At 41.6% G+C, this 18485-nt stretch overlaps 1 protein-coding gene across 3 annotated transcripts in view; it reads right to left on the minus strand.

Annotated features, from left to right (window-relative positions):
• The window catches only part of CTDSPL2 (CTD small phosphatase like 2), a 77548-nt gene extending 60763 nt beyond the window's left edge, over positions 1-16785 (minus strand). For 2 of the 3 annotated variants that reach the window (XR_008687260.2, XM_055436240.2), the window contains exon 1: positions 16338-16781. The gene's annotated coding sequence lies outside the window, so the exon portion shown is untranslated. Of the gene's footprint in view, positions 1-16337 lie in introns of all 3 variants that reach the window. The other variant, XM_055436241.2, reaches the window with a different exon arrangement.
• Between the last annotated feature and the right edge of the window lie 1700 nt (positions 16786-18485).

Genomic DNA, 18485 nt, shown 5'->3' on the forward strand with positions numbered 1-18485 from the left:
TCTCCTGTACAGTGTCATGAACCTCCGTCCATAGTTCATCAGGCACTCTATCAGATCTAGACCCTTAAATCTATTTCTCACTTCCACTGTATAATCATAAGGGATTTGATTTAAGTCATACTTGAATGGTCTAGTGGTTTTCCCTACTTTCTTCAATTAAAGTCTGAATTTGGCAATAAGGAGTTCATGATCTGAGCCACAGTCAGCTCCTGGTCTTGTTTCTGCTGACTGTATAGAGCTTCTCCATCTTTGGCTGCAAAGAATATAATCAATGTGATTTCGGTGTTGACCATCTGGTGATGTCCATGTGTAGAGTCTTCTCTTGTGTCATTGGAAGAGGGTGTTTGCTATGACCAGTGTGTTCTCTTGGGAGAACTCTATTAGCCTTTGCCCTGCTTCATTCTGTGCTCCAAGGCCAAATTTGCCTGTTACTCCAGGTGTTTCTTGATTTCCTACCTTTGCATTCCAGTCCCCTTTAATGAAATGGACATCTTATTTTGGGTGTTAGTTCTAGAAGGTCTTGTAGGTCTTCATAAAACCATTCAACTTCAGCTTCTTTAGCATTACTGTCAGGGCGTAGACTTGGATTATCATGATACTGAATGGTTTGCCTTGAAAATGAAAAGAGATCATTTTGTCGTTTTTGAGATTGCATCCAAGTACTGCATTTCGGACTCTTTTGTTGATTATGATGGCTACTCCATTTCTTCTAAGGGATTCTTGCCCACAGTAGCAGACCTGGGCAGTTCATCCTTCAGTGTCCTATCTTTTTGCCTTTTCATACTGTTCATATCATATCATATCATACTCTTCATACCATATCAGCACTATGGAATCAACCAAAGGCATACAACAATCTGAGAGTACTTTAAAAAACACTCAACTATTAGTAAAAACAGTGAAATGTCTGAAAACAGAATGAAACACTGAGCGTCTGTGTCATTCTTGTTCAGGGCTGCTCCATTCTACACCCATCTGCAAGCACCCAAAGTCTGGCAGGCTGAGAGGACCGGCAGCTTTGAGATTACCATAAAAAAGGCTCACATGATGAGAGCAGTTGGCCAATGACCACATTCTGCGGGTATCAGCAGTGTAAGTGACAATTCTGGTGTAAGTGATAATTTCTGAGGCAGAACCAGGAGGGCCAAGACTTCCCCATCCTTGAGCTCTGGGTCTGTTGGGACAATATTCCTGGCGGAGGCGGCATACACGCACAGCAGCAACTACAGAGGCACAAGCTACCACACATTCCTGGACAACTCTGCAGCGGTATGTAAGAACACAGGAGATACAAGTGAACCAGTGGAAATAAGAGCTGGAAAAGACATGCAAAAGGCCTGAACTTTGAATGTGCACCCCACACGAATCCACAGGTAGAGACAGAAGCATTACTGTACAGGATGTTTAGGCATGATATTTCTTCAATTATTAGCTTACCACAAGGCAATGCAGACCCCAGAGTGTGCTCTAGAAATCAAAGCTTCAAAATTAAAACAAAAATTAAAAAAGCAAAACAAAAAAATAACACCAACAAACTAAGCAAAGTCATCGGTAGCTATATCCTGCAGGAAGGCATATTCCACAGATTTTGCCTATGGGAATTACGCAACAACCAACCTTCGGGGAAAAAATTCTGAATCTAGAGTGGCTATATATTATCTAAGGGGCTGGTTTTCAACAAAAAATTATGAGACATGCAAAGAAACAGGAAAAAAATGACCCAAACTTGGGGGGAGGGAGAAGCTGTGAACATGTATCATATGCCAGGCTTACAACAATCCAAGGAGAGGACTGGGTCACTATTCAGTGTATGAAAGTCAAGGTGCACTCTTGATCCCTCACAAGTTTAAAAAACTCTCTGTTTCAAGTGGACATGTTTTTTATCTGAAACACATGTTGTTAGAAGTCTTTAAAAGCACAAAAATACAAAAAGAACTTACATAATTCCTCAGTCCAGAGATGACTGAAATGTGGATACGCATCACTGATTGTTTCAATACATACAAATATTTAATCAATAGTTAGTTATACTACGGTTATGACCTGACCTGTTTATTCTCCTTTTACACTACTGCTCAGTCGCTCAGTAGTGTACAACTCTTTGCAACCCCATGGATTGCAGCCCACCAGGCGCCTCTGTCCATGGAATTTTCCAGGCAAGAATACTAGAGTGGGTTGCCATTTCCTCCTCCATTTTATTCTGTTAACTCCCTACTAATAGTCTCTGAAAAATCTGAGAACATAATTTTCAATGGTCACATAATATTCCAACATTCAGATAAATGTTCTACAATTTACATGGCCACTGACCTGTCAGAAAATTAAACTGTTCATAATTACTCACTAATATCACTTCAAATGTAATAACCTTATATACAAATTTCAGTCCAAATATCTGATTCTTAATTTCCTAGAAGGAAATTCATGAGGTCAAAAATTGTTAACATTTGGTAGTACCTCTAGAAATACTAACAAAGTATTTTTTGGAAAGATGGTTTCAACCAGCAGGATACAAAGAATCTGACTAAATAAACATCAGAATTTATTTTTAATTTTCAAAATGTTTGCTAATTAAAAGTAAAAATTATTTTAAATTATAACCATAACTAAATAAACATTTTAATTCTATATAGGTTACCGACATTTCACATTTCTTTAAATTCCTCTGGATGCCCTTTTCTCATTTCTTTCCTAAGAATCTAAGATACTAAGGTTGAAAAAAACTTTGGTTCAACCTTCCCAACCAAAGCAGAAACCTCTAAGATAGCATTCCTATCTAAAGGTCATCTAGAATCTGCTAGAATGCTTAAAGAGAGTTTACTGCATAATAATGCAAATATTAAGAAATATTAAATGAACTCTAAACAAAAAATCGTTTTTAATCTGAGTAAATCCTGCAAATATGTACTGTCACTCTCCTCATTTAATAAATGTCCAAGAATTTAACTCTAGCAACTTGGTTAGCCATAATTTTCCCTGTTTTAAACACAAAATTTAAAAATTATATAATCTTTTCTAGCTTCCCAATTAAGGCCTAATTTTGAGGCGTTTAGATATTCGCAATATTTTCCCCCAACTCTCCCAAATAATAGAACTATATTTAATACTTTAAAATAAAGGTTTAAATGTCAATGCTTATCTGAATACAGAAACATAATCCAACCAAATATTACACACAACCAAAGCACTGTGTAAAAAGTACTGTGTTGGTTTTCTGGTAGGTTGACTTCGGAAGACCCAACCGACAACCTATTCTTTCCAAAAAAAAAGTAACTGCTTCAGCTCAGAAAAGGTGAAAGTGATATAATGAATAGCTGTCCTTTAAAAAGTAGTACTCATTATTTCCATTTCATTTTTTTCATTATTTCCATTTTATGACAGAAAGAAAATAAGATGGAGACAATGGTAAAAGTGTGTTACTCTCCAGATAATTTCAATAAAAATAACCAGCAATGTAAAAATAGTCTATCATTAACAAAAATTTTAATTAATTAAAAAATTATCAAAAGTTTCCATTTTCTGTATCCTGTTTTGTTTTTTACTTCTGCTCTTTTTCTAATAGTTATTCACAATGGGTGATTTTACTGCAAACAAAGGGTTAAGCAGGTTAAGAGAAAGAGGGGTTCTGGGAAAAGATAAGGAAAACTATGGAGGAGGGGCTGACCACAAGATAGTTTTGGGGGAATCAGTGTTTAAAAGTAATCTAGGGCCAGTTAAGAAATTATTCTCTTTCTTTAGTGCCAGTTTAGCCAACTTGAACACTTTCCTTTGGTTCAAACCAAAGAGAAGGCAAGGGAGTAATCCCAAGCAACTTGAGACCAAAAAAGTCATGGAATTACAAACTACAGCTTCCAGAAAAAAGAGCTCCCCTGACTAGTAACTGGAGTTTCGCCTAAAGATTCATTTTTATGCATTAATAGGGTTCTGCCGAAGGGAAGGAAAAAGCTGGGGAAAATGCCACTACCAGCATAACAAAAACTACAGAATTAAAATTTTCTTGAAGAAAGAGAAAGCTGAGGACCCAGGCCAACCAAACAAAGATACAAAGACAAGCCCTTTCTAGGAGACAGGATGTAAGCACTGGCTTACCTGCGACAGAGCAAGCAGAGAGACAGTGGTGCCATAAAAGCAGGTAAAAAGAATTCATCTCAGTTGTTAATACAAACTCCTAAATGCAAAGTGTAGGCTAGCACAGGCCTGTGCCACTCCTGGGAGCAGCAGACACAATGGGAACCCAGACCTGTCTACGGGCCCTCCGCCACAGACCATGTGGGCACACAAGGCTGGAGAGCCTTCCTCCGTGACAGAGAGCTGAAGACTGGAGCAGTAGGGGGCGCCCTCCCAGACCCTCAGAGCTTCTCTAAGGAACAAACACTGGAAGGCAGGAGGAGGGGCAGCAGGGGCAGTGCCCGGAGCATAAGTCAAGACACCACCAGGATGGGGCAGAGCGCAAGCAAAGCTACTGATCCCTCTGCACGACTGCAGGGGCAGGCCTCGGGGCCGGATCTCAGACCACCTAAGGCAGGTTCTTCAGACAAGACGTGTAAAGATACAAGGCCCAGTTTGGCATACTGGGGCCACATCACTGAAAGGCCACCAGCTCTGACACCCAGACACACAGAGCCTATCCAGGACTGAGACCGCGTGACTTGCGGACTCAGCGCCAGGTTAACACGCACCAACTGCACTCACCTCTGGGGAAGGGCTGGGGCACCTCGATTCCACAGAGAGTCTGGGAGTCAACAGGGAAAACTGAGGAACACTTTCCCATACCTCCACTTCTAGCCTAAGCACACAGTAACACTAGAGAAATCTGTGGTATGCTATGAAACAAAACCACAACTCAGCCTAATGAACCCCCCCCTCGACTATGCCACAGCATATGCAATTCTCCAGGTATAAACACTACCCATCTTTACTATCCTATTTATAATATTCAGAATTCAATCCGTTCTGTCTCTTTGCGACCCCATGGACTGTAGCCTACCAGGCTTCCCCGTCCATGGGATTCTCCAGGCAAGAATACTGGAGTGGGTTACCGTTTAAAATACTGCAAAACACACACTCGAAGAAACCACCACCCACTGTCAAAAAGCAACAGAAAATCAATGAAGTTAAAAACAGAAAACTCAGTAAAACCAAAAGTTGGGTTTTTTTTTTAATCAATAAATTGATAAACCTCTAGCAAGAACCAGGGAAAAAGAGAGAACACACAAATTATCAATACTGAGAAGTTTAGTGAACACTACTATTCATCCTGCAGCCTTTAAAAGAAAAATAATAGACTATTACAATTTTATGCCCACACATTCAACAATTTAGATGAAATGGTCAAATCTCTAAAAAAAAAAAAAAAGTACCACCAAAGCTCACAGGTAACCTGATCAGCCCATATTTTAAAAAACTGAAATTGCAGAGAAAGTCTCCAACATAAAAAATTCCAGACCGAGATGGCTCTGACAGGCTGGGACCTGGGACCCTTTTGCTGTAATACTCCAAAGCTTGCACCTGGACAAACCTCTCTTCCAGCAACAAAATTACAAAGAAACTGTATGAGACTAAAAATAACTGCCTGCATGAGCAGTTGGGGCAAATTCTGGACAAAAGATACAAAGAGACCAAAAAAAACCCCAACAGCCACTTTTGAAGAACCTGGAACAAAAGCATAGAGTCCTGAGCAAATGCAAGGCACTAAACATGCCCTCTGCACTCAACACCACCTAAGGGGTGGGCAAACATCCTAAGCCACCCCTCTGGCCCTGGACACACCCCTGCATTCACCCCATACAAGGAACGAGCCCGCTTCCCCACAGGGAGCAAGTGAGCAAGGGAACCTGTTTCTTGGTCTCACTCCCATCTGCTGCAGCAGGGCTCCAATAAAGCCTTGCCTGAGTTTCTTATTTGGCCTCTGGCCAATTTCTATCAATTGGGGAAGGTTAAGAACTCTGGTTGACTTCAACTTCCTTGAAGAATTCTACCAAAAAATTCAAAAAAACCCAAACAAACCAATTCCCCCACACTAACTCCGGCAAAACCCAAATTTAAACAAAACTCCAGAAAAGAGAAGGGAACACTTTCCAACTTATTTTAAGAGGCCAACGTTTCCTCACCAAAACCAAAGACAATACATATCAATTGGGCCAAGTACTGCCAGAAATTACCTACGTAATATCTGCAATAGTCTAATTTCATTACCTACACTTAAAAAAGTTTTACACATACATATACAGCCTCATTTTGGTAATTCTACCATTTACATTACAAATTAACCATCCTCTAAGTTCTTTAGAGTTCCACTACTAGATAAGTTCTCTATTATCAGCAATAATAAAATAATACAAGCAAAGATTGGAAAGTAAGCTGTTGTTCGGGGTAAGTCGTGTCCAACTCTTTGCAACCCCACGGACCGCAACACACCAGGCTTCCCTGTCCTTCACCACATCCCGGAGTTTGCTCAAACTCATGTCCGTTGTGTCGACGATGCCATCCAACCATCTCATCCTCTGTCATACCCTTCTCCTCCTGCCCTCAACCTTTCTCAGCATCAGGGTCTTTTCCAACGAGCTAGCTCTTAGCATCATCTGGCCAAAGTATTGCAGTTTCAGCATCAGTCCTTTGAATGAATATTCCAGGTTGAGTTCCTTTAGGATTGACTGGTTTGATCTCCTTGCTGTCCAGGGGACTCTCAAAAGTCTTCTCCAGCATCACAATTCGAAAGCATCAATTCTTTCGGCACTCAGCTTTCTCTATGGTCCAACTCTCAAATCTGTACATGACTACTGGAAAAACCACAGCTTTGACTATATGGACCTTTTTTGGCAAAGTGATATGATGTCTAGATAGCTTTCCTTCCAAAGAGCAAGTGTCTTTTAATTTCATGGCTGCAGTCACCATCCACAGTGATTCTGGAGCCCAAGAAAATAAAGTCTGTCACTGTTTCCATTTTTTCTCCATCTATTTGCCATGAAGTGATGGGACCAGATACTATGATCTTATTTTTTCGAACGTTGAGTTTCAAGCCAGCTTTTTCACTCTCCTCTTTCAGCCTCATCAAGAGGCTCTTTTAATTCTATTTCACTTTCTGCCATTAGAGTAGTATCATCTGCATATCTGAGGGTTTAGATATTTCTCCCAGTAATCTTGATTCCAGCTTGTGTTTCATCCGGCCTGGCATTTTTCATGATGTACTCTGCATTTCCTTGGAGAAGGAAATGGCAACCCACTCCAGTGTTCTTGCCTGGAGAATCCCAGGGACAGGGGAGCCTGGCGGGCTTCCGTCTATGGGGTCACGCAGAGTTGGACACGACTGAAGTGACTTAGCAGCACTCTGCATATAAGTCAAATAAACAGGGTGACAATATACAGTCTTGTCATACTCCTCTCCCAATTTTGAATTTGTCTGTTGTTCTATGTCTGATTCTATGTGTTACTTCTTGACCTGCATACAGGTTTCTCAGAAGACAGACAAGGTGGTCTGGTATTCCCATCTCTTTTAAGAATATTTCACAGTCTGTTGTGATCCACGCAGTCAAAAGTTTTAGCATAGTTAATGAAGCAGAAGTAGATGTTTTTCTAGAATTCTCTTGCTTTCTCTATGATCCAACAAATGTTGGCAATTTGATTTCTGGTTTCTCTGCCTTTTCTAAATCCAACTTGTGTATCTGGAAGTTCTTGGTTCACACAGTGCTGAAGCCTAGCTTGAAGGATTTTGAGCACTACCTCGCTAGTATGTGAAATGAATACAATTAAACAGTAATTTGAACATTCTGTGGCATTGCCTTTCTTTGGGATTGAAACGAAAACTGACCTTTTCCAATCCCGTGGTCACTGCTGAGTTTTCCAAATTTGCTTACATACTGAATGCAGCACTTTAACAGCATTATCTTTTAGGATTTTTAAATGAGTAGGTCAGGGAAATAAATTTACCACTGAAATAGATACAATTTAAGTAGATTATACCACAAAACAAACATAGCAAGGAGTGGAACAGCATTTCAAGCTTAAGAATTCTTAACACTAGAGGGAAAAGTATATAATAGAAAACATTTCCACTTTTTCAACATTTGAATCAGATCTCATTTCAGGAATAGAAAAAGCTGATTGTTCAGCAATCTAAAACAAGGCAATTAAGTCTGCTTTCTAAGTATCTGCAGTCTTTGGGGGTGGGGGCTCTTCCAAATTGCATCATTCATTCTTCTTCTTCTAGCTTCTCTATCTTCTTTAAAATTTCAGACTCCCACCTAACAGTTTTCTCAACTCTTCCACTCTGCGCCTCAAATCCAACCGACCCAAAGCTGATCGCCCTTCCTGTCTCACCCCTACTCCTTTTGTGTTTCTGCTGCTCTATTCTCTGTTTTTTCTGCTGCACTGTGTGACATGTGGGACCAAACCCACACCCCCAGCACTGGAAACACAGAGTCTTTACCACTGGACCACCAGGGAAGTCCCCCGACTCCATTCTTGATCACAAGTTATCTGCCTAACCAATCAAGCCAGAAGTCATCCTAGACACTTAATCATTCTTCTCTCCCTTGTCCCCTATAGTCAGTCACCAAATCCTGACGATTCTACCTCTGAAATATTTCTCAGTCTGTCCACTTTAAATCCATCCTCTAAAAAATAACAAGAAAATAAAATAAATCCATCCTCTGCACTCCACAAATCTGCCTGTTCCTGCCCACCAACTCCCTTCAAAATAAAGACTAAACCGTAGCAACATATATAAAACCCTCCAATATCTACCTCTCCAAATCTTTTTTCGTTGCTATCTGCTGCCTCCCTCTTTGCAATCCAGCAATAGTCTCCTGCTCACGCTGCTCCATCATGCTTCCCCTTCTCTCCTTATGTCACATCCCTCCTTTCAACTGATTCTTATTCTCATCATTTACAGCCCAGCCCAAGTATCACACACCCCAAGAAGTAACCACCCCTACGTGTGCATGCCTGTATAAACCTGCAACTAACTCCGTAGCTCTTAAAAAAAATCGTATTAAAATAATCTGTTTATACATCTTTAACTGCACTAGATTGTAAGAGTGCTGAAGGCAGAGATCTTATAACTCCAACAACCTGGTAAACATAATAGCACAATCTTTGTTGAACTGAATCGTAATTATTTTTCATTTCCCTCAAAGAGACTACAGAATGGAGAAAAAACTGTATCACCAAAACACAAAATCCTCACTGCAGTTATCAGTTCTTGTTCACAAAAAGAGGTCTACCAATAAAACTAAAAATATTTCTTCCTCATAAGATTTCCTTCCTCTTCACAAAATCCCTGACCCCAAGCAATCCTGGATACCAACAATCATGGCTGCAAATAGTCTTGTGTGAACAAGATTACAACAATGATATGAGCATAATCTCAGTTGATAATTTGCTACAGAGGTCTCAACTACACAAATTGCTATCAACAACAAAATAGTATATTGTATTCGAAGGATTCTGAACAAATCATCTAACGCTAACCTAACGTGCATTCTTTCAAACAAATTTTTGCTGAATAAAAGAAAAGGGAAACAAAAGTGGGCCAAAAAATATAAAAAACTATTAAAAAGATCATAAGTCAAATTTTAAAGGCAACAGTTGGGTTTCCCCATAAAATATAGGTATATGTAAGCTATAAACTCGCTGTATAAAGAAACTATAAATGCAAAGTTCTGGAGTAGGCTCCTGAGTGAGTTACTAGAGGAACAGCCCCTGGACTGGGAGCCATCAGTCCTGAATCTATCATGTTAGCTGTAACACTGATTAGACATTGATTAAAACATGCAATCATTATAGCAATCATTTCATTTCCCCAACAGCAAAAGAAGTTATTGGACATCATATCTATGCATTTTACTACATGTAAATTTTACCTTAAAAAAGATCTGTCAAAACAGGAGATGAGTCATTAATTAATCTGAACCGTTTTTATTCTTCTATCATATACAACTCATCTAGAAGCACCCTAATTAAGACAAACATTTACTACACGTTAAAAAGTCTTCAGATGGTTCATCGTTAAGGAAACAAAAACTAGATGACCCCTTTGGTCTCCTCTAGCTCTAAATTTCTATAAGTTTATTAATTTATACTCTATTACAAGCAGTAGCTCTACTCAATTTACACCTGAGAAAGAAAATGCTAAAAAAAAAAATCACTGCCTTAGTTACTCCCCATGACAAAAATATCAGCATCTGTTTTCACTGTCTCTTCCAGTTGCATAATCTGAAATTAACAGGTTCAGATACTACAACGGTCCACTTTTACTCTTCACTACCTTCCCAAGCCCTTCATTAAAAGACTTTACAGAAGGAAGAGATTTCTTGGTCTCTCCTACTTATCATCCAACAAAAGTCAAAAGTCAACCAGAGCAGGAAGATTAAGCAGAACAGTATTATATGAATCATCAGCTTTAAGACAGGGAGATTCTTTCAACTGAGCCCTTCCCAACGAAGTGTGTGATGAAGTGGTCTTTTTAGATATTATTAGTTATTATCACTTGATATGTAATTTTCTCTCTTTTAAAACTATATAACATTATAGAATTCTTCAAAAACTACTAAATATAAACAAAATAAAAAGTTGAAAAACATAGGGAAATGTACAAAAAATAAAGGAGCTGCTGAGTTATAGGTTGATGAAATTAAGACTCTTTAAAGTTTTCTTCAATGAACAACCAAAATTTTTCAAAAATGCTTTTTCTGAAACCATGATCAATTTTTCTACAGAAACAAAACATATGGGTTGTTAGATTATTGATGAGTAAATGCTCAATGAAAATATAAACTGATTTTTTTAAACATTTATTTATTATTGGCTGTGTTGGGTATTCATCGTGGCACATGGGACCTTCCGCCGCTGGATGCAGGCTTAGTTACTGGCGGCGAGTGGGATCTTAGTTGCTTGACCAGGGATGGAGCCCGAGCCCCCTGCACTGGAAGGCAGATGCTTAACCACTGGACCACCAGGGAAGTCCCTGACCTGATTTTTTAAAGATGGCATTATTCAGTTTGTTCATCACTAAGGCACAGCCACTAACATACGTGTTTTAAAATACTACTGGGGCTTCCGGGGTGGTACAGTGGATAAAAATCTGCCTGCCAAGGCAGAGGACACAGGTTTGATCCCTGGTCCAGGAAGATTCCACATGCCACAGAGCAACTAAGCCCATGGGCCACAATTACGGAACCCGCGTGGTGCAACTACTAAAGCCCGTGGGTCTAGAGCCGTGTTCTGCAACCAGAGAAGCCATCGAAGTGGGAAGCCCAGGCACCTCAACAGCAACTGCAGAAAGCCCTGGCACAGCCACGAAGACCCAGCGTAACCAAAATAAATAACTTTTTACAAAGCTGGGGAAAGAGGACAAGATGGTGAAAAGGGAAAATGATTTTTAAACAAATACTGTTTCAGGCCCCAACGTAAAACTGTGTATACACTCCACAGAAAAGCCATTAGGGCAAAAATCAGCATTTACTATGTACAGACTTGTATTTCGTTCACTTAAGCTCTAAAGCAATAGCAATTTGAAGACTTGTAATTTTAACTACCTGCAACATAACTTACACATGTTGTAAGAAGAGCATTCTATTACACAGCGTGAAAAGAATTCACACCAATAAAACTTTACAACAAGATGTGCTATTCTAGAAAAAATATAAAATCATGAATTCCTAAGAACTGAGTACTACAATACTCATGAGAAAAGCACATGGGAAATCTGTCACTCCAGTCTATTACTTTTCATCATATTTCTATCCTTTCTATGGAATATACATATATTCCAACATACATGTTTTAAATTTACTAGAGTTACCTGTATATATGCAAGTTACAATGCACTTACTGGATACATTAACAAAGAAAATTTTGAAGCATAAAAAGTAAAGTCAATTTTTGCAAAATTTTCCTAAAAGTACTTTTTAAATAGTCCTCACCAAAATTGTGCAAGAGGAGGGATACAACTATTTATACTTTTTTAATAAAAACTTCTATTTAAAGAAAGTTAAATTTATATTCAACTTACTGTCAGGTCAGACCACATTAATTTGATAGTAAGAAAAGGATCAATGAGACGTTGGTAAAAATGAAAATTAGTTTTTAACTAAAAATCTTTGAGTACCTGAAATAATTTCCTACTACTCATATTACTACCTACCAAAGAAAAACTACTCCTTATGATTGAGATAAACTGAAGACAAAAAGTTAAAACTTCCCTGGTGGCTCAGTAAGGAATCCAAAGATTGAAGGCAGAAGAAAAGGGTGGCAGAGGATGAGATGGTTAGATAGCATCACTGACTCAATGAACATGAATTTGAGCAAACTCCAGGAGACAGTAAAGCACAGGTGAACATGGCATGCTATAATCCATGGGGTCGCAAAGAGTGGGACACGACTTAGCAACTAAACAACAACAACAAATATTACAAATGAGGGGGAAAAGCATGATAGTTTGAAATGTGATTATATTTTTCAAGCAATTTTTATCAGTACATCAGAAAACTAAAGGATTATATTTTATAATTACCTTATTTAACAAAATATACTAAAGCAGGTACTTGTAAGGTCAGTAAGAAGTTAATCATTTTCAACTCAACAGGATAATCATACATATTTGGGGAACATCAGGAAGAAAGCAATTATTACTGAAACACATAATAATAGTTTTTCTCAACTGAAAAGATACTTAATGGTTCTGTATATTTTTAACAAATATTACACTCTTTTAACAAAATGTATTTTAAATTTCTACTTAAACAGTAACTGGTCAACATGAAAAACTTAAAATATCATGTTATGATGCTAACAGATTCTTAACCTCCCTTTCTTATTTATTCTTAGCAATGGCTCTGCTTTTTTAGTTTTCAATTTCTCCATATAGAAGTATTTAGTCCAAAGAAAGAAAATATTCTTCCTAAACTATGTATAAGCCACTATTACTAAATATAATCCCAATTATTTCTGAACTATTCAAATGCCTTCTACTAGCACAATTTTATGTTTCTTTAATCAAGGTAATAAACATATTTCCTTGTTCTAGAATTATTATGCTATTATGAAAACATGACTGCTAGAACCTCAAGTCAAAGCACAGTTGATGATTCATGTTTTATCTAGATAAACTTCCTTTTCCATAATTTCTCTAAATGAATACAGGAGAGCGTACAATTACCATAAAACATGGGGTCACTAATAGAGTTAAATGGTCTACCTTAACCTTATATTAACGTTATATTAGTGACTTTTTTATGTAAATATTTTACAGCACTAATTTTTTTCCAACGGTATTTTAGTGTTTTCCTCCATTCTTTTCTAAAAATACCATAATAAATGGGGGACCTGCAGATGAGGTAGATAAAAGGGCCAGCTAAATCTGTAATCCACGTGTGTCCTTAAGGTCTCACAATTCTTCTTGGGACCACACTGAGTCTCACTCATTACTGCCAGATTCATAAGATCTTCAAAAGACCCCAAGAAGCCCAAGCTTCTCACTGTAACCCTACTCCCACCACGCCCTTCTTCCTTAACGTTCCTACACACACCTTTCCTAATCATAGCTCATTTCTATGTTCCATTGCCTCTGAATCCTCAACTGTTTGTGGTATCAGCAAATTTCCTTGATAAACTAACCTGTCCTAATACTGTCAATAAAAGGCAATAGTTTATAAAGCACCTCTTCCAGAGAATTTGCAACTTTTAAACAAAACACTGTAGAAAGAATTCCATAACACAAAGGAGAGACACAAAGTTTGGCATTGGCTATTCTCAAGTTAAACCACACAGTCAACCACGGAGTCTAGCTTTGCAAGTAAACATTAATGTGGGCATAAGTCAGTAGTGCATGTATGTCTGGCATAGCTATACGTGTCATAGCAAATGCAAAGTGGAAACTAAGAGTTGTATGGATTCATCTGAAGTCCCACCTCTGTTAAATCTTCTCATCTTCAAAGAAGAGCAAACGAACCCTGTAGTCAATGCAGTTAAAATGGTCAGGTAAGCACCCAAAAGAATTACTTAGAGCATATCATATACGAGGTCTTCTCAGCACACTTGTTATTTATGACTAAAGTGTCTTTTCTAGTTTAGGCATTCACAACAATTTGGTAAATTACAAATTTAGTTAGACGGTTTATTTCCAATTCTGACAAACCACTTTGTTCTTTATCACATTAATCCAAAACTCTATGCATGAGGTAATCTTATACCAGTTCATTCAATCTGCAATTAATCTTATAGATACAAGTCTAAAGTCTAGAACATCCTTTCTGAACAACAGATTGAAGGTTTTTTTAAAAAACCGGCATTGGATGGATTCTGCTGTATAATAATCTCATGAAGAATCCTCCCGACCTAAAATCTCAAACATGGGATCAGCTAGACGAACTGAGCAAAGATAAAACACCCCTAATTCTGAATTTCTTAACCACGAAAAAAAGAATAGCATTACTAGCTCAGATGGGATGTCCAAGAGACACTGTAGAATATTATGAACATTATATTACAAACAAATATTATAAGCCGATTCTATTTGGTTTTTCTCTGCGGTCCTATTTAGAATTTCTGTACAGTTACAAGTTCACAAAGGTTAAGGACCACCTCGCTTTCAGAGCTGTCACAGCCCCAGACTGTACTGCAGAGACTGTCAAAAGAACTGAACAAATGCAGAGCCAGAGCAATCTGGAAGGGTTCTTGAAGACAAAGTCTACATACAGTGCATGTTCACCTGTTTGTAAAATAAATTTTATTTAAAACATTAATGCTTTATAAACTACAAAAAAAAAAGGTCACTAAAGTGACCAGATAAAAATCTACACTAGACCAATAATTTACTTTATATTCTTTTAAGTCACATATCTGGCCCTACTGTTGAAACAAACCAACTAAGCAAGTATCCAATTGCCCTTACCTCCACTTCCCACCCCCTATTCTTTCTGCTTTGAAGATAAGTATGAAGTTCAACTCAATCCTAAAAGACTGCTTCATCTAGGAGCTACATTTTACCTTGACTTTCTTTATGACCTTGGGGGAAAATCTACCAAATGAGAATTATAATGATGTTTGTGTGTTCCTGCTTATTAATGAAATTCAATCCTAATATGCAAACAATAGTGAAATCTTTTAAACTGAAACCTAGAGAGCTGAAAGCCTTTCAGTTACAAACATCAAATGATGTGTAATGTAAACCACATTTTTAAAACTTAATTTGACTAGTTAAAAAAATTACAAAGGCCCCAAATTAAACAAGATTGAAAAACAATTCTGAGAAACACCAACAGCCTCCTGTTACTTCTCTTTATGGACAACTGATCAGCAATGTGGAAAATAACAAGACAGAATAAAAGTAGCTTTAACTAGCCATTTCCTTGCTTTGTAAGGATAACAGCTGTACAACAAATGAAAACTTGGCAAAGAACGGGAAGACGGTATATAAAGAAACCTACAACCTGAAAATTACGAAGATAACCTATCTCTGAAGTCACTAATTGTATACGTATGTTAGGCAGTAATCTTCGTATTGTCTTACAAGCATTGGAAAGGTAAATCCCTGCCTTGGAGGAACATCTACTAAGTACATCTCAAGATCTCAGTGCAGTTTACGAGCAATATCTCGGTAGGTTTCCCTAAGGTACTCTAAAGCACTTAACATCCTTCACACATTCAGCCACCACGAGAGTGAGAAGTAAATAAACACGACTGCGATTATTCATCACTTATTCATCACGGAATTCTAGTCAAGAATGCAAAAGTAAGTATCTACACAGGCATTTACTACCCAAAGAAAGCGTAGAATGCTACGTACAGTAAGATAAACCCTTAACGGACCACTACAGAAACCAGAGGCCTTCACTCTGGATTTCAAAAAGTAACAATGTCAACTCCGCGTTTTAACAGCAGACACACAGGACTTGGTGAAATCTCTGCTTCCCGGTCCTCACAAGGTGAATCCAAAGGCTGAGAGCGAGCAACGCCCCCTCTGAAAGCGCCCCAGCGTAGGGAACGAGCTAGCGAGGCCGGCAGACGGGTCCAGGAGGGATGAGCGCACCCACGCCGGTTCCCGGAGGGGCCGCAGGTCTGGGGGCCGGAGCCGTGGGATCGGGGCGCGCGGGGCGGGGGGAGCGGAGTGAAACCCGAGCCAGACGCCAGCACGCAGGCCGCAGCCCGGAGCGCAGGCTGGCGGGAAGCGCGGCCCGCTCGGCGCCCGGCGGCAGCGCAGGGGCGACGGCCCACGCCGCGCACGGACGCGCGCCCCCGGGGTGCCTACCCGGCGCCGGAGCCGCCGGCGAGCCCGGGCGCGCAGGCGGAGAGCCCGGCAGACGGCCGCGGCGCGGCGGCGGCGCGGCGAGCGCGGTTACCTCACTGTGACGGCAGAGCGGCGTCCCCTGGCCCCGGCGCCGGCCCCGGCTGCGCGGCGTGCGCTGTCTGTCCCGCGTCGCCCGCAGCAGCCTCGGCGCCAGCTCCTTCAGCCAGTCGCCATTTCCCGCCTACCGACCTGCGGCAGCGCACGGACGGGGACCCGGATGCAGCGCGGCCGCCGCGCAGGCGCGCTGCGTCCCGCCGCCCCTCCCGCCGCGGCCCCGCGCGGGGTGGCGAGGAATGCGGGCGGCGCCGCGGGCAGGGAGGACGCCCCGGGAAACCACGTTCCTTCCGTAAGGAGCCCTGGCGCTCCCGCGGCCGGAGGACACGCAGGAGCCCGCGTTCCTGACGGAAACAGACGGCAGGGCCTGGGGCCGGGCGCAGCCACAAGGACACGATCCGCCGGGCCCCGCCGGAGCGCGCGACTTTTGAGCGTGCGGGGCCTCCGTAGCGGCGGCCGCAGGGTGAGTAGGGAGCGGGGAGGCGGGGACCCGAGCGCGGCTTCCCCCGCGGCTAACGGAACTGGCTCGGCGCCGCGGGGGGCGCGCTCGGCCGGGGCGGGGCTCGCGCTGCGCCCCCTGGCGGCGGGCGCGGGGCGGCGGGGTTTACAGGACGCGCGCAGCCTCGCGGGCGCCGCCGCCGCCTGGGAGTCGCGTGAACCCCCGCGTCGCGGGTCGGGCCGCCCCGATCAAGACGCTCCTCCTGCCGCGGGCCCGGGCCGGAGCGCCGACAGACTCAGGGCTGCGTCCGGTCCCAGGAGAGCGGGAGGCCAAGCGTGCTGGCGTGAGGACCCCGGTCTGTGCGGGGAACTCGCGCCGCTCTCGTCGCTCCGTCGAGAAACACGCCCGGCAAAGCCCTCGCCGCTTAGGGCCGCCCCAGACGCGAGCGGCGCGACCGGTACGGGGCCGGCGCTCCGAGAGCGCAGCCTGTCGACGGCGTCCAGGGCGGAGGCGCGTCGTGAGCGCTGACCACGGGCGTGAGCCCCTGACGGGCGCGGCGGACACGGGCGGACTCGGGGGCTTCGGGACGACGCCCGACGGAGGCGGGAGGAGACGCTGTAACACGGGCGCAGGGCCGCAGGGGAGGACGCGGGCTGGAGGGGCCGCGGCGCGCGCTGGGGACGGTGTTCTCCGCCACAGGCACGCGGGAGTGCCGGGAAGATGGGCAAGAGTTGAGCGGAGAGGCGGGCAGAGAACCTTGCGAATCTGGTCGGTGCTGTTTCACGGTGTGGAGCAGGTGGGTTGTCTTCGCAAAGCCTTGTATTCTACAGATCATGTCTGTCAGAACCCAGCATTCGTCTGGATCGCTAATCTTCCCGGTACCAGAGTGCTCTGCTCTGAATGCGACGTTTATTGAGAGCGGTGGTATACAGCGTGCAGAACTGGTAATACTCCGCAACGTAACAGATTCCCGAAAAACGAATTGAAAATCAGCAAATAGTTGTTGATTATCTAGTGTGTACATGGAAAGCAATAGAATATAAGCAATTACCCCAACTGATTAATAAAATAACTATTACACCATGTTAAAATTGGAAGAAGAAAACGGTAACCCACTCCAGTATTCTTGCCTGGAGAATCCCATGGACGGAGAAGCCTACAGTCCATGGGGTCGCAAAGAGTCGGAGACGACTGAGCGACGGGACGGAACGGAAAATTGGAAATATTTCTGAAACAAGAAAAGTAGTAATTATTTCAAATCTTCACTCTTAAAACTTAAATATTGATACAATAGGCTGTTTACAGAGTCTTGTATATACATTTTCATTCTCCCAGCAGAGATAGGCAGGTGATATTAGTCCTTCCATTCTTTAGTTGAAAACACTGAATTTTTTTTTTAAAGCAAGGAAGAGAAAGGGAAAAACAGACACCATATCCAAAGACGATTGCAGTGAGCCAACAAGAAATACCGTGAGGATTCAAGTCCTCCTACTCGTTATACCACATCCTACTGTGTTCTCTGGCAGTATTGCTATTGTTTAGATGTTACGCTTAGAAAGGTTGACGGGAGTAAACCTAAATGCTTTTGCAGTTTATTTAACAATAAGTTTTATAATTTATTTGTTAACATTTCAATCTAATTTACATACAGTGGTCTCTTTCTGCTAGCCCTTTTTCTGGAATATCTAAAGATCAAATGAGATTATT

This window comes from Moschus berezovskii, chromosome 9, assembly GCF_049115385.1.
Source record: "Moschus berezovskii isolate FMDL1 chromosome 9, NW_MosBer_1.0, whole genome shotgun sequence".
Classification (NCBI taxonomy): domain Eukaryota; kingdom Metazoa; phylum Chordata; class Mammalia; order Artiodactyla; family Moschidae; genus Moschus; species Moschus berezovskii.